Source organism: Podarcis liolepis (genome assembly GCF_965112155.1).
Source record: "Podarcis liolepis genome assembly, chromosome: 7".
Taxonomy (NCBI): Eukaryota; Metazoa; Chordata; class Lepidosauria; order Squamata; family Lacertidae; genus Podarcis; species Podarcis liolepis.
The window spans coordinates 78,009,721-78,025,815 of NC_139561.1; the positions used below are offsets into that span (position 1 = coordinate 78,009,721).

At 43.7% G+C, this 16,095-nt stretch overlaps 1 long non-coding RNA gene across 1 annotated transcript in view; it reads left to right on the forward strand.

Annotated features, from left to right (window-relative positions):
* Positions 1-10,610, forward strand: part of LOC310712566 — an 86,805-nt gene extending 76,195 nt beyond the window's left edge. Inside the window, exon 2 of the long non-coding RNA XR_014528946.1 lies at positions 9,411-10,610. This is a non-coding gene — a long non-coding RNA (uncharacterized lncRNA). The remainder of the gene's footprint in view (positions 1-9,410) is intronic.
* Positions 10,611-16,095: the final 5,485 nt, after the last annotated feature.

The following is a 16,095-nucleotide window of genomic DNA, read 5'->3' on the forward strand; positions in this document are numbered from 1 at the left end:
TCAGCTTCCAAGTTCCTTGTCAGGCTTCGGGGAATTGGCTTCCTCCCCCATGGCAGTAAAGAAAGGATCAAACAAAAGGATCATCTTACCAGTTAGAATCTTTAATAATCACAGTGAGAGAATAAAGGACACGTCTCCTAGAATGATGGTGCTCCCAATTAAGGTTTACACCACCTCTGTCTCTATTAATCTACTTCTGTATCTTGTAATCTGAGCTTGTACCCTCTGCACTTTCTGTTCTGAGACTTTCTGAGCTCTTCTCGACCTTAGGGAGAGCAGAGGAATGCTGTCTAATGACTGTGAATCTGTTAACCCCCTCTCTTCCAGTGTTTCATCTCCTAGTTGTTCCCCATCCAGCATTTCCCAGATTCTGCCTTCTGAACTTTGCCCCTCTGCAAACTACTGTTCCAAATCTATACTGTCCCCCTGCTCCTGGGAAGATTCAGGATCAGAATCAGGGGGAGGGGGTGGCTCCCCCACCATTCCTCCTCAGTGCAGCCCTCCTCAGCACAGTCCTTGACATTCCTTCACCTCTCACCTAACAGTGCAGCCTTCCTCAGCCTTGTGCCCTCCAGATGTTATTGGACTCCAAAAATCACAACCAGCATGGCCAATGGTCAGGGGGGATGAGTCAAACAACAACTGAACAGCGCCATATAGGGGAAGGCTGGAAACTCTCTAAGAATGCAACAGATCATTAATTACCTCTATCACCATTGGGAGGCAGCACTCAAGGATGCACACAACTCTCTTGGCTTGCCATAATACCACTGGAGAGCAAGGCAGGACATTTTGAAAGGTCAACATGTTTCCTGTGGACATAGCCCCCAAAATGAGTTGGTTTAGAACCAGTAGAATGGAGCCAGTCAGAAAAGAGGTAGCTGAATAATATTTCTGCATGCTTATCACCTTGTATAAGGTAAATTGAAATTATGCACCTGTGTGGTTAATCTGTAAGGGAACAGGAATCAATTCCCGTACCTCGGGTATCATTTGTTATATTAGTATTTTGATTACAGGGCTGTGCCCTTTGAATATTATAAATTCTCTCATTTGCAGTGGCTGCCCTGTTGTTTTGCGACGAAGTCTGCCTGCAGAGAAGCAGCTCTGGAGAATCCAGCACCTTGGTGCATTTGAGGAACATTTTGACTGGAAAAAGTCTGGAAACAGCACCCTGAGAAGCGCCCTGAAAAATGAAGACAAATAGGAGGTCAGGCTCTGGTGCTCACTGGTACAAGACTTGTATTTTCAGAGTGAGGCACTCCTTCAGGAGCTCAAGGTGTGATCACTTCCTTGCTTGTGTCAGCAGGAACTTGTGTGATGATCAGATTCAGCAAGGTGGGGGGAAACCTTTTCAGTCTGAAAGCCACATTTCCTTCAAACTTTTTTTTGGTGCAGGGCATGCCAACAGTGGTCAGGGGCAAAACTGGATGGAATTTATTTATTTCATAAAATGTATATACAACGTGATTGGAAGAAAGCGAAACATCACCCTCAAAGCTGTTTACAAAGACACTAAACCAATGAAATCATCAAGTACAGTGGTACCTTGGGTTAAGTACTTAATTCGTTCCGGAGGTCCATTCTTAACCTGAAACTGTTCTTAATCTGAAGCACCACTTTAGCTAATGGGGCCTCCTGCTGCCGCCGTACCGCTGGAGCACAATTTCTGTTCTCATCCTGAAGCAAAGTTCTTAACCCGAGGTACTATTTCTGAGTTAGTAGAGTCTGCAACCTGAAGCGTATGTAACCTGAAGCATATGTAACCCAAGGTACCACTGTATTTGAAACATTTAAAAACATTTAAACAAAAACACCCACATTAACACGTGTGTCAACATTCTGCATATCTGAGTATGATTGCCTAAACAAACATTTTTTTTAGCAGGAACCAAAAAGAGCACGTTGAAGATGCCTGCTTGATGTCGATCGACAGGGAGTTCCAGAGTTTAGCTGCTGCCACAATCAAAAGGCAATTTATCACAAATGCAGAAGAAATATTATGTGGCAATTGTAGCATAAATAAGTAGGTAATCCTCACTCCACATAATCAACCACAAGACAACACGGTGTGCGCACACACCATTTGAATGGCAATGCCCATCAACTTGGGGGGGGGGGAAGCAGCTCCCTCAGATATTTTATGGGGGGGGGGGTCAAACGGACCTTGGCCCTTAGGAGTTGGCTCCTATACCTCCAGATATTGCTATACTTTGTTAGAGAAATCAATAAAGTTTGGCTCAGAATTAAGGATCAAGGATATTGAACCTAGCCTTAGTCAATCAGAGAAGTGAAAGTAACACGGAATGGATGGTAAGGATGGAGTTTGATTATCCATGTACTGCTTAGCTACAAATAAAAGTTGTGCAAAAATATTCTAGCATGTTTTACCCCCAACTGCCAGTAACAGCAGCAGAAACTGCTATGCAAGCTGAATTTAAAGGGCGAGCATCTATTTTGGAACATCCTGAAATATTGCTTCAAATTTTCCATGTTATATTTGAGGAAGTCTCTGTGTTTTGTGCAATCAGCAATGTATAAATATTGCTGTGCTCTGGATGGTGTTCGGAGGGCTCTCTCGTTCTCACGAGATCAGAGATTACTCCCCAGAATAAAGAGCTCAAGGTGAATCAAGTGTCTACACAACAACTTCAAAACCCTTCAGCTGCAGCCAGGCAACCTGGCCAACAGTCAAGGAAGATGGGAGTTGGAGGCCAGCAACATCTGGAGGGCATTATGTTGTCTACTCTTGGCCCAGAGCTGTACTCAGACTGTGGGGCTACCCCTCACTCAAGAAAATTAAGACTCATCTACCAGAGGCATCTCTGGAGGCAAATCAGATGCCCATGGGAAGCCTGCAAACAGGAAATAAAGGCCATTGTCCTCTGTTGCCTTGTCTTTGTCTTATTTTTGTCAAGTTTGAAACCTGCTACCACTCCAGATTCAAGAATTTGTTCTAAAACCTTGGTACACTGTAGGTTACCATCTCTGATTCTTATGCAGCTGGGGAGTTTTGCAGAAGAAAAGAGAAACACTTCTCAGAAACAGGAAGGAGTCTTAACCAGGCTTCCTCAACCTCAGCCCTCCAGATGTTTTTGGCCCACAACTCCCATGATCCCTAGCTAGCAGGACCAGTGGTCAGGGATGATGGGAATTGTAGCCTCAAAACATCTGGAGGGCCGAGGTTGAGGAAGCCTGCCTTAAACAATACTACACCCATTCTCTTCCCAGTTCTCAGAACCAAAAGGGTGAGTAACAAGTAGGGTCACAGCAGCTTTTACAAGAAGTAGCTTAGAGGGAACTAAAGAAATATTGTTCTATTCAATGTCAGGACATTTTCCAAATGTTTACAGAGACCAAAACCACCATCACTTTAGGAGGAAACTGAAGAACTGTTACTAACATGCAACAGGAAAAGATGCTTCCTGTCTAAACTCTGTTTTCATTGCTACGTATTAGTTTATAGCAGTGGTGGGAAGCCTCTGACTGCAACAGGCCTTCTGGAGGCCACAATGGGCCTCGCTGGGCCTTCCCATGGCCACGACGGACTTAGTTGGGCCTCCTCCTACTGTGTGACATCACACATGTGCCGTGCGTGTGATGTCATAGGCCCATGCCGGGCACCCACAAAGTTGGGCAGGATCTGGTGCCCCTGTCCCACAAGACCAGGTCCTAACTAAGTTGGGAAACTGAAAGTTTTGGCATTTCCTTAACAAGTGTTAATATTATTTTTCCTTAGTGGCTGCTGTGTCTGAGATGGGAGATTACGTCACTTAATAACGCAAATGATATTAAATCATTCATTCATTCATTCATTCATTTCCCACCCATCTGACTGGGTTGCCCAAGCCCCTCTGGGGGACTTCCAAGACATAAAAACATAATAAAACATCAAACATTAATAGTAACCATCTGACCGAATATAAAAGTCACAATAACTTTAAAATAAACAACTTTTATCAAACATAGCAACAGTCAATGATCCATTAGAATCTAATAGTAAAGAGTAAAATGAAATATCAGCAAATAATTAAACAGTTCAACCACAATAAAGAATTACCAATATATAATCAATGAAAGTAACAGCAAATTGCAATGCATAAAATACGACAAAACATCCAAAACCATGTAAAAGGATCAAACTGAGAAACAAAGAAGCACAACTTATAAGACTATTTAAATATATACGTATCCCTGAACTACTCTCTTTCTAGCTGCTGCTGCTGCTGCTGCTGCTGCTGCTGTTCTCAAAGTCATAGTCTGGGAAAGGCTAGATGGAAACACCATTGCCTGCTGAAGAACAGAAAGTCTCTCTCCAATGGAGACCATTGGTAATATAATAATAATAATAATAATAATAATAATAATAATAATAATAATAATAATAATAATAATAATACCAATTTGTTATTTATACCCCACCCATCTGGCTGGGTTTCCCCAGCCACCCTGGGAGGCTTCCAACAAAAGATGAAAAATACATTAAAACATCAGTCATCAAAAACCTGCCTAAACAGGGCTGCCTTCCTCTTATCACCCTCCAATGATGAGCTAAATGTTCCATAAGTGCTATACAGACAACCCATCTATGTGCATTCAATATGTGTGTGACTGCACACACATGCATCACACCAAAACCTGGAAGTGATCTGATAATGTCACAAAAAGGGTTGGAAGGGGGCAGGAGCAGAACGGAGTGTTTGCAGGTTTCTTCACTAGTAATAATAATAATAATTTATTATTTATACCCCGCCCATCTGGCTGGGTTTCCCTAGGCACTCCGGGCAGCTTCCAACAGAATATTGAAATACAATAATCTATTAAACATTAAAAGCTTCCCTAAACAGGGCTGCCTTCAGATGTCTTCTAAATGTCTGGTAGTTGTTTTTCTCTTTGACATCTGGTGGGAGGGCATTCCGCAGGGCGGGCACCACTACAGATAAGGCCCTCTGCCTGGTTCCCTGTAACTTGGCTTCTTGCAGTGAGGGAACCCCCAGCAGGCCCTCAGAGCTGGACCTCAGTGTCCAGGCAGAATGATGGGGGTTGTTATGTACTGAGAACAATAGGATCCAAATTGCAGCAGTCTGATTAGTCCTAGAACAATAGGATTCAGAATGCAGCAGTCTGATTGGTCCTAGAACAATGCAGCAGTATGATTGGTTGGCAGGAACCACCCAATCCTGCTCCAGATAGAAGTGAATCCACAACCTGATTGGCTTACAGTAGAATTCCGGAATTAGCCAATCATGTGCATCCCATTGTGTAAATAATGTATATAAAGCAGATACTGTGAGGGGACTTTCATCCATTCCTCCTCACCACTATGAGCTGAATAAAGAGCATGAAATCACTTTGCGACTCTGAGTATATTTCAGGGGTGGAGATGCTCCTTCGGGTATACTGGACTGAGGCCATTTAATTCTTCAAAATTCAAGATTTCGCTTAAATGTGCAGCGCCTTGGAACATAAACCCTGAGTAAAAGGGGGCTTGAACATATTGGGTCCAAGGAGCATCAGCAAACAAAATATCCAAGAGGCTTCCTGTCTCCATAGTCGATCTGCAGATTTTGCTGTGTTCAGGTTTTGACAGAGAACAGGTTTGAACCCTGGGTTCTGTCTGTTCAGTTCCTTCCTTGTTTAAAAAACATTTGTACCTTGCCCTTTCTCACAAAGAGCGGAAAGGGGCCCACATAAAAATCCAACCCCAGATTAACTACTTCAAGCATCACTTACAACATCAAAGATACATTAAATGCTACAACACCACAGGATGGAAAAAGAAAAGAAAAAACCTCCGCAGTAGAGTGACTCTGATAAACCAAAGAAGCTGAAGTGGTTAAAAAAGAAGCAGCCAAAAACCAGTGCAATAAAACAGCCATCTACAAGCCAAAAAACTTCTTTGGAGGGAAAGATTGTTTTAATTGTTATTTACTACTTTCTGGAAAGTTATTAAAAAGGGGAAGGGGAGACATGCTTTCTCTGGAGGAGTTCCACTGCTTTCCTGTGTGGAGCCCATGTTCGCTTCCTATTACCTCTCTTAGACTCTCCATCAGCTTTAGAAATTTCAACCTCAGAAACAGCAGGCGTGAGCGTGAATTCCCTGCCCCCTCCTCTGCTGTAGCTTCCCTATGATTCCGTGCTTCCCCCCACCCCCCTCTTTCCCACCTATCCTCCCTCCCTTATTTTAAAGACCTTCCTCCTCCTGTCTGGACGTCATTGCCAGCTGAAGAGAGGGAGAGGGAGGCAGCTGCAGCTTGGAAAAATCACCAATGTGGACAAGAAGCGGTTGCAACTGTGGATATTACACTTGGGTGTTTTAGAGTTTGCTTTTCAGAGTCTGAAGCAGGAAGGAGAGAGGTGGGATCACGTGTGAGGGAAGGCTGCAGGTTCTTCTTCTGCCTCTTTCCCACTTCGAGTTGGAGATCTCCACTGCCGTTTCCTTCATCGCTCTTCGCCTCCTCTAGGATTACCTCCAGGCTATCAGTCCTTTGCAAAGAGGGATTCGATCACATCCCAGAAATTGCCCAGTGAAAGTGGATTAAAGCGTTCTGTCGCAACAAATCTACTCTATCTTTAGGACTTTTTGTGGGGTGGAAAAGATGTGGAACAAATGATTGGTAAAGGGGAAGATGTATCACCAACCGCCGCAAATGCAAACCAGGATTTGGATTTATCATTGAAGTCTAACCTTCTTGCAAAACACATTGGAACAAACGCTCCCTATAGGCTGGACTTCATCTTACCTCTGTGTAAGCTTTGTGCAAGCACATTGGACGCATGCAGCCCCGTTTCTCTGCTTTTAGGATAGTGTGTTGATGGGAAAGAATAAATTAAATGGAGGTACCAAAGGGGGAACGGGGGATGAAGTTTGGAGGCAATTCATGATCTGGCTCTGAACTGATTGCAAGAGGTAATTCTTTCATTAGCCATTTACTCCCTCCCTGCCAAGACTGATAGATGAACTGTTGTTGGAGGCTAGGTGAGGATGCGCTAAAATGAATGAGAAGACTGTCCGTAGGAAATAATGGGACTCAAATGCTATTTAACATGACGGGGCTCCATTGAAATACATGCAAGGAATGAAGCTTGAGAGGGAACTGAATGGATAACAATGTTAGTTAACTGAATTGATGCGGAGAAACGTAAACACTACTGTTAGGGGTCATCTATATTTCTGTTTGTTCCGTGTTTTCTTCCATTTTGTCCCATGATTTCGAGGCATGGGTCCATGAGATTTTTTTCTTTTGCCCCACTACTTCCCCACTGCTTGCTGCTGAATCAGAACATACGTTAACCCACTGGCATTTGTGCAGATTCAATGGTAAACAGCAGGTTTTCCTAGGGAAAGGGGTGGGACAAAAGAAACATCTCTCAGACCCCTCATAGGTAAAGGGTAAGTGAGCCCTTCGACAAGGGGCATAGTGGGTATCTGAAGACTCAAATATATAATATAAGAGAAGATAAATTTTGGATTTGCCAGCGGAAAAGGGGAGACTGTTTCATGTGTGGTGCTGCACATGTAAAAAAGTAATTGTTTTGGAGGGGGGGGGAATAATAATTTATGACATGTTCCCAATTAAATCTCAGACCTGAACCTATGTTGTGCTTATTTAATTATGTGGGGAAAGATAATTTTCCTAGGTAAACGGAAGCCAGTTTTTTATATATACTTAATTATATAAGTTGTGTGTGTGTGTGTGTGTGTGTGTTTGCTTTTCTGCAATTTGTATTTATGGAATTGGTATATAAAAGCTATAAAAGGTAGGAATAAAAAAGTAAATCCACTGGATTGAATTCATAGAACTGTAGATTGGTAGAGTTGGAAAGGGACCCTGCAATAGCAAAGATATGCAGTTGTCCCATATGGGGATCAAACTTGCAGCTGTGGCGTTATCAGCACCATGTTCTAACCAACGGAGCGATCCAAGCTCTTTGGGAAGAAGCTGTAGCTCAGTGGTAGAACATCTGTTCTGAAGGTCCCAGATTCAGGTAGGGCAGGGAAATATCCCTGCCTGAAACCCTGGAGCGCTCAATATGTCAATACAGTGGTACCTCGGGTTAAGTACTTAATTCGTTCCGGAGGTCCGTTCTTAACCTGAAACTGTTCTTAACCTGAAGCACCACTTTAGCTAATGGTGCCTCCCACTGCCGCTGCACCGCCGCTGCACAATTTCTGTTCTCATCCTGAAGCAAAGTTCTTAACCCAAGGTACTATTTCTGGGTTAGCGGAGTCTGTAACCTGAAGTGTCTGTAACCTGAAGTGTATGTAACCTGAAGTGTATGTAACCTGAGGTACCACTGTATTGAGCTAGATGCACAAGTGGTCAGACTCAGTTTAAGACAGCTTCCTAGGGACGTAGGGATCATCCTCACTTCCTGGAAAGCACAGGTCCAAGTGGTTCCCCCCCCCCCTTGCCCCGCTCCTTTCCCAGGGCAAACCCACACTTTAGCGATAAATCAGAAGAAAATGTTGATCCGAGGAAAAGCTGAATTGCTGTTTGCTCCCTCTGAGTGCTAAAATGTGGAATGCTGTGGCACAAGAGTCTGGATAAACCCTAACTGGCAGGGATACTCCATTTTTAGTGGAAGAGGCATAGTGTCTGTGTGTGTGTGTGTGTGTGTGTGAGAGAGAGAGAGAGAGAGAGAGAGAGAGAGAGAGAGAGAGAGAGAATGTAAGGCTGTCATCATGCAGCGCCCCCTGGAGAATTTACAGTACTGTCTAACAGTCATGAATTTGCTTGAAGTCAGGAGAGGGGAACAAAAGAGAAGGCAGGTTTTTATTTGGCAGTTTTAAACAACAGCAGAAATTTGAACAAAGCAGAGATGGAATAACACAGCAGAGCCAGATTTAGGGCAGTATGTGCCATTGTGACTATTTAAAATGACATGATTCTGTATGTGTGTTTCTGCCTAGTCAGGAATAAAAAGATGGATTTTATTTAAATATGTCTTTAAAAGGTGCTTCTAGGAAAATATAAAAAGCATTAAAGGCCACCTTTCTTTTCAAAATCAAAGGTGATTTATAAAGTCTTCAAATATATATATGGGAATGTACCCGGCAGAATCGAGTCCTTAGGTTCCTTCCAGCTGGTGAACGGAAGAGTCCAACCTGTGTGGTGATGCTCACACTCAACCACCTTCTCTGCAGGGAACACCTTTCGCAAAGGAGCAGCATTCTGCACCCTGCAGGATTGAATCCTAGGATTCCATTCTGTACAGTGTTGCTTCAAGGGGAAGATCATTGGGAAGGATGGAGAGGCGAGGTAGGGATTCTTACCTTTTCCCAGGAAGACACAGCTCTGCCCCCTGAGAGCCCTGGGATCATCTAGATCACCTGTCATTCAACCCAATCACAGATATTTACACACACACACACACACAGAGAGAGAGAGAGAGAGAGAGAGAGAGAGAGAGAGAGAGAGAGAATAATGCAAAATTGAAAAACTACACAGAAAAGAGAGGGGAAGGGAAGGTGTTTCTTATCCAGTAAATCTAGCCATGAGACAAAGGCAGCATTTACACCCCATATATTTAAACCACATTATTTCCCCAAAATAATCATGGGAACTGTAGTTTGCCCATCAGATAGCTACAAAAATCCCAGCATCCTCAACAAACTACAGTTCCCAGGATTCTTTTATGGGGGGGGGGCAAAACCATGTGCTTTGACTATATAAATGAATCAATTTATTTCAGTCACTGATGGGAGTGTTGGATGTACGCAGCATTTGTAGTTCAGAAAGCATTTTTCTCACTTGATGTCGTCCACCACAGAATTCAAATCCATATGACCAAGTCATTAAAATGGTTAATGAGGGGAAAGTCTTAGCATTTGACAAGCTCCACCTCCAACCCAGTAATCCAAGAAAGGTGTCCAGTAAAAATCAGGTCATGACAATATGGGGCAGAGAGGGAAATTAAAATATGTATACTGGGGGGGGGGGAGTGAAACTCTAGAGTGCATTCAGGGACCATGGGTGATATTGAACTAAGACCTCATCTGCATTATGCATTTAAGACAGTGTTATGCCAATCTGAATAAGTCAAGGCTTCCCCCAATGCATTCTGGGAACTGTAGTCCTGAGAGTTGTTAGAAAACCCCTGTTCTCCTCACAGAGCTGCAATTCCCAGAGTTCTCTGCGAAGTAGTATCGCTTGCTACCCCACTCTGAGAATTGCACCCTGGGTTTCCAGCATTCGGGAGCCAAAACATTTGACTCTCAAGGCGTTTGGGATCCAAGGTACTACTGTAATTGCTGTTTTCTGCCATCTAACATGTGAGTGTTGCAAGCTTTGATCATGTGGTGAAGGTATTGAGTTGCAAATTCACCATCTTGGAAGGGTGGTGGCTGTTTTTTTTCTCTTGAGCTCTCTGAGAGTGAGGATGTAAATGAATCTCTCCAAGAATCTGCATGGACTTAGGCAGAATATAGAGCAAGCTAGAAACAGGGAAGAGATACAGTTCGGATTTCTAAGAAGATGCTGAGCCAGTGCTGGACATTGCACAAAATCTTATGGATATTTTGGATGTATCCTTTACTGTATTTTGCTATGTTTCTGAAGAAAGTTCTGTAAGTAAACTTTGCATAAAAATTTTATGGGTTTGGACAATGATTTCTTCCAAAAAGAGTCCATTCTAATGCTTCCAGTCACTTCAAACTGTGCAATATTAATATCTGCAGCAGGTACAAACACGGAGAAGGAATACTTTATTCTGAAGATTGATTGGTATAGACCATCAAGCTATATCGGCCAACAGAAGGGAAAACTGGGGTGGTTTCTGAACGTGTGTCTTACATGCTTACCTCCTGTGCTCTCCAATTGAAGGTGCACAGTTTGTCAAAACCCATGGAACAAGGCGCTGTAGAACCAGTACAGGTTCCACTACTGTTGCTACAACTCTCGTCCAGCATAGAATCCCCTAAAATGCAGGGGAAACAGGGAGTTCTTAGACCTGAGAGCCTAATTGAATGTCTGCTTGCATCTGCCTATCTACTGTCATAGTAACTTGAGGGCCTTTACCAGGGTTCCACCCCACCTCTGATGCTGAGGTACTAGAGAAATGGCATTCTTCATTGTTGAGTTTATTGATTCATTTTTTAAAAACAACAACTAGCCTGCTCCTCTTGGGCAAAAGAGGCTTCCAGAGTGTCTTATAGATCTGTTAAAAACAAGATGGCCCCTGCCCTCAGTCTAGGGTTGCCATATGTCCTCTTTTTCCAAGACACACCCTCTTGTTCATGGATATGTAAAATGAGGGTCATCATAGCGATCCACAGTTAAAAGTAGAAGTCGGCAAATGTGTCCTCATTTTTGCTCTTCAGAATATGGCAACCCTACATGGCACTGTTGAAAAGACAAGAAGCGAAAGGAGATGGGAAGGGAGGAGGAAGAAGGAAATCTAGTTCAGTTGCCTGTTCTTAGTTACAGGCTCTTTTGGTGGCCAGCTGGGATGGAAACAGTTTAAGGATCATAATTAAGCAGCCAAAAGTTGCTGGTCTTTCAACTGGTCCGATGGAGCAGCCCTGCTTCCCATCTCTTCCTCCCTCTGTTGATAGAATGGTTGCTGCCAGGAATCTGGCTTCTCAGCCAAGCAGATAGTGGCCCTCCAGCTAGTTTATGGAATTACTGTCATACCTTGGAAGTCAAACGGAATCCATTCCGGAAGTCCATTTGATTTCCAAAACATTCAGAAACCAAAGCATGGCTACTACAACTAATCCAGAATGCGGCAGCTAGACTGGTGACTGGAGGCGGCCGCCGAGACCATATAACACCGGTCTTGAAAGACCTACATTGGCTCCCAGTACGTTTCCGAGCACAATTCAAAGTGTTGGTGCTGACCTTTAAAGCCCTAAATGGCCTCGGTCCAGTATACCTGAAGGAGCGTCTCCACCCCCATCATTCTGCCCGGACGCTGAGGTCCAGCACCGAGAGCCTTCTGGCGGTTCCCTCGCTGCGAGAAGCAAAGCTACAGGGAACCAGGCAGAGGGCCTTCTCGGTAGTGGCGCCCGCCCTGTGGAACGCCCTTCCAGCAGATGTCAAAGCGATAAACAACTACCTGACATTCAGAAGACATCTTAAGGCAGCCCTGTTCAGGGAAGTTTTTAACGTGTGATATTTTACTGTATTTTTGGTTTCTATGGAAGCCACCCAGAGTGGCTGGGAAGGCCCAGCCAGATGGGCGGGGTATAAATAATAAATTATTATTATTATTATTATTATTATTATTATTATTATTATTATTGGCTGCAGGAAGGTCCTGCAGCCAATCGGAAGCTGCAGAACCCCCGTCAGACGTTTGGCTTCCAAAAATAGTTTTCAAACTGGAACAGTCACTTCCAGGTTTGCAGCGTTCGGGAGCCAAAACGTTCAAGAACGAAGCTGTTTGGAAACCAAGGTACAACTGTATCTAGGGCACTACTTTTAACATCTTTTTAGTACCGGTCTGCCCAAAGTGGGCTTCCTTTGCTTGCTTTAAACGTCATTGTTTTAAATGCAGCTTTCTTGGGGGCCTCTGTAGCCAGAAAATGACTTTGTCACTTCCTCTAACAGCAAACATAGTTGCTGATGGGTAATGGCTGCATAGCAGGAATAGGGCCACTGAGAAACAAGAGGGAGGTATCAGCATATTCTGGGGAACCCCAAGATTTGAAGTACATTTTTGAGGAGGGTGAAATAAAAGGTTGGAAAGCAAAAAAGCAAAGCAGAACTCAAAACAGGCCACAAGAGAGAGATGAAACCCAGCCAGAGGTTCTCAGTCAAGAAATGTCATCTCAAAATTATTTAGTGTGTAAACAGGCACGTTGAACAGGCATGTCACCATTTTCATCTGCAAGACACCAGCAGGGACGCTCATTCCTGCGCCAGGTGAGAGGAGTAGCCACCGCTGATTCTCTTTGACACAAGCTGCATATTGTCAGCAACCCCCGACCAAAAAAAAGATCTCAAAGACCTCCCATCTCAAGAAGTCGAACATGCTCACCCACAGCTATGGAGATGGCAAGGAGGCAGACACTCAGAGGAGTGTTCCTAATTCTAGCCCAGGGCTGAGATTCAAACCACAGGGGTGCAATGGTGTCTCTGACTATGCCAGGGCCATTCTACAGTACAAAGCAGAGAAACGCTTTCTGGAAAGGGAATGAGAGCAGCCAAACACTTTCCCTGCCTTCTGCCCTGCTCCCCTCCCACCCCATCAAAGGGACTCAGCCCAAGATACAGTAATATCATCACAGCAATAGCAGCTTTACAAAGGAGGACAAACTGGACAACATCCACACGCATCCCTCTTAGGGTTTGTCCTCACTTCTGCTGGTCCCCTGCCTAGAAAGAATTAATTTGAGAGGTTTCCCCCTTGTCCTGTGCTTTTGCCTTCACCCTGCTGCTTCCCCTCACTCCTTAGCTCTAAATCAGAACAAATGGCCACCTGCAGAAAACCTAATTGCTGTTTGTTCCAATTCAGAGGTAAGCTGCAGGTTTTCCTGGGGGGAAGCAGCAAGGCAAATGGAATGTGGATGAGCCCTTATTTTAGAATGACAGCTATTTCTGGGACAAGATGTTGGCCGCTAGAGGGAGCAACTTACAACTTGTGTCCAGGAGAGCTCAGCAGAGGCTGCCTGGAAGTTTCTCGCCCCCACCCCCATTATTTTTCTTTATTGCAGTGCATTCATTCATTCATTCATTCATTCATTCATTCATTTAATTCGTTTTCACTTTTAACAATTATCACCACACATAAATCGTATTCCAAATATGATTCTCAGAATCCTAGAACTTCTATGCCTCCCCTCTCCATGGTTTCCCTGGATATTCTTTTCAAACTGCATTGTACCATATTTTCCGTATTTTCTTAAAACTCCATTTTTATCCTAATTCTCCCTTCATTGCAGGTGTTGTTGTTTTTTAAAATACTGCCAATGTTTTTAATTGTTTACAGTGTTCTTTCAAGCAACATAAAATTTCCCCATGCTTTATTAAATTTATTGTCCTCTTGATCTCTGATTTTCCCGGTCATTTTCACCATTTTGGCATAGTGTATCATCTTTATCAACCATTCTTCTTTTGTAGGTAATTTGTCCTCCTTCCATCTTTGGGCAAGTAGCATCCGCGCAGCTGTTGGAGAGGGTGCCTGGAAGTTTCTCATAGCCATTAATTTCAGTAGGTCTGCTCTAACCTTGACAAACACTGGCTATTGCTCCAAGCACACTAGGTCCAGGATTTTTCAGCAGCACGAATCTGGGAAGTCCCTTTAGAGAACAGGGGTTGAGATGCTTTTTTTTAAAGAGCCAGTGTGGTGTAGTGGTTAAGAGCGGTAGTCACGTAATCTGGGGAACCGGGTTCGCGTCTCCGCTCCTCCGCTTGCAGCTGCTGGGTGACCTTGGGCCAGTCACACTTCTTTGAAGTCTCTCAGCCCCACTCACCTCACAGAGTGTTTGTTGTGGGGGAGGAAGGGAAAGGAGATTGTTAGCCGCTTTGAGACTCCTGAAGGGGAGTGAAAGGTGGGATATCAAATCCAAACTCTTCTTCTTCTTCTTCTAAATCTAAGGGTCACCTTCCCTGATGAGCGGTAGTGGGATGGCTAGAGACAAAAATGGGCGGAGCAATGCATGTGACGTTCAGTTACATGGTGTGGCGTCCAGTGAGGGTGTATGGGGGTGTGCACAAGTATAGATGTGTTCCTGTGTATACATATATGTATACCATATATCAATTAACAAAATACCTTTCGCTTTAACATGTTGCGTTAAGGACTTCCCATCTCAACTGACTCTCCAAAATGCTGGAACACCACAGCAGTTAAGGTCCTGTTATCCTCTGTAGAGGTTCGTTCAGCCTGGAAGATCATCACTCAGCTATGGCAAATGCTTCACTTTCTCCTGGACATTCCATCTTCGGTGTTTTATAACTGCCGCTGCAGCCACAGCTCTGCTTCATTCACATCGGAGCAAATCGAAGAAGGTGGAAATCGCAAAGTTTTGCTTAAGCTGCTCCAGAGGGTAGGGCCCAGACTGATGGATTCAAGTTTCAAGAAACTAACCATTAGAAATTGAGCTGTTGACTACTTTAGAAAGTGGTGGACTCTCCTTTGTTGAACGTTTTAAAGCATCTATCAGGGATTCTTAAGCTGTGATTTCTATACTGCAGGGGGTTGTACTAGATGACCCTTGAGGAAGTGGCATAGCATGGGTTGCAAGTGCCTGGGGCAAAGCAAGTATTCTCAGCACTGCCTGACAACAGGCTGGAACAAAGGGGGAATAGCTTAGTGACCTACCCATTCTTGACCTTATATCCCATTACGGACCAATAATGCTCTGCAGATTTTCCACCTTTATTTCCCTCCACCCCCATAGCTCCCTACAGATGAAGTCTCGGGTCTGAATGTTTATTTCAGAGCAGTCGCAGGGAACTATTGATGAAAGGTCTCTAGGGAAGTGGGGAAATCTTATTTCCTATTTGGATAAGGCTCCTCATAATTGTTTAATGCTTTTAAGTACTGCATAGCACGTAATGCTTTCCCAGTTCTCATCCGCTTTCATGATTCATCATGATGGCATTGCACCCTAGACAATAAACACGATTAAGTCTATTTCACAGTGCCGCCACCAGCAGCACAGTGGTACAGAATTATGAATTGATTCAACATCCTAACATGGACAACTTTCATTTCTCTCTCCAAAAAAAGACACATGCTTTGAAAAGCAACCAAATCAACTCCATTTACCTCTTATTTTTCAGTTGCTGCTTTGCTAATGCTGTTTTACAGACTGTGATTGTTTTTTAAATGATTTGTTAGGATTCTTACATGATTTATGCTGTACTTGCAATGTTCTGTTCTGTTACTGTTACTTATTGGCAGTGTTAGAAACTGAGATATGAAAGCCAGGAGCTAAACGGCACCTTAAACGTAGGTTATGAGCGCAACAATAGAATGTCTAGGTGCACTTTTGTTACAACAAGAATACAAAGCTGAAAATGAATGAACTGCAGCTAAAATATTATGTTCATTTTTCACACGGTCTAGTTCTTCCCCCTGTCCACCCCCCTAATATTCTTAAGAGGGTCTCTTTTCCAGGCTTCAGAGAGTAGCTGGAAGTGA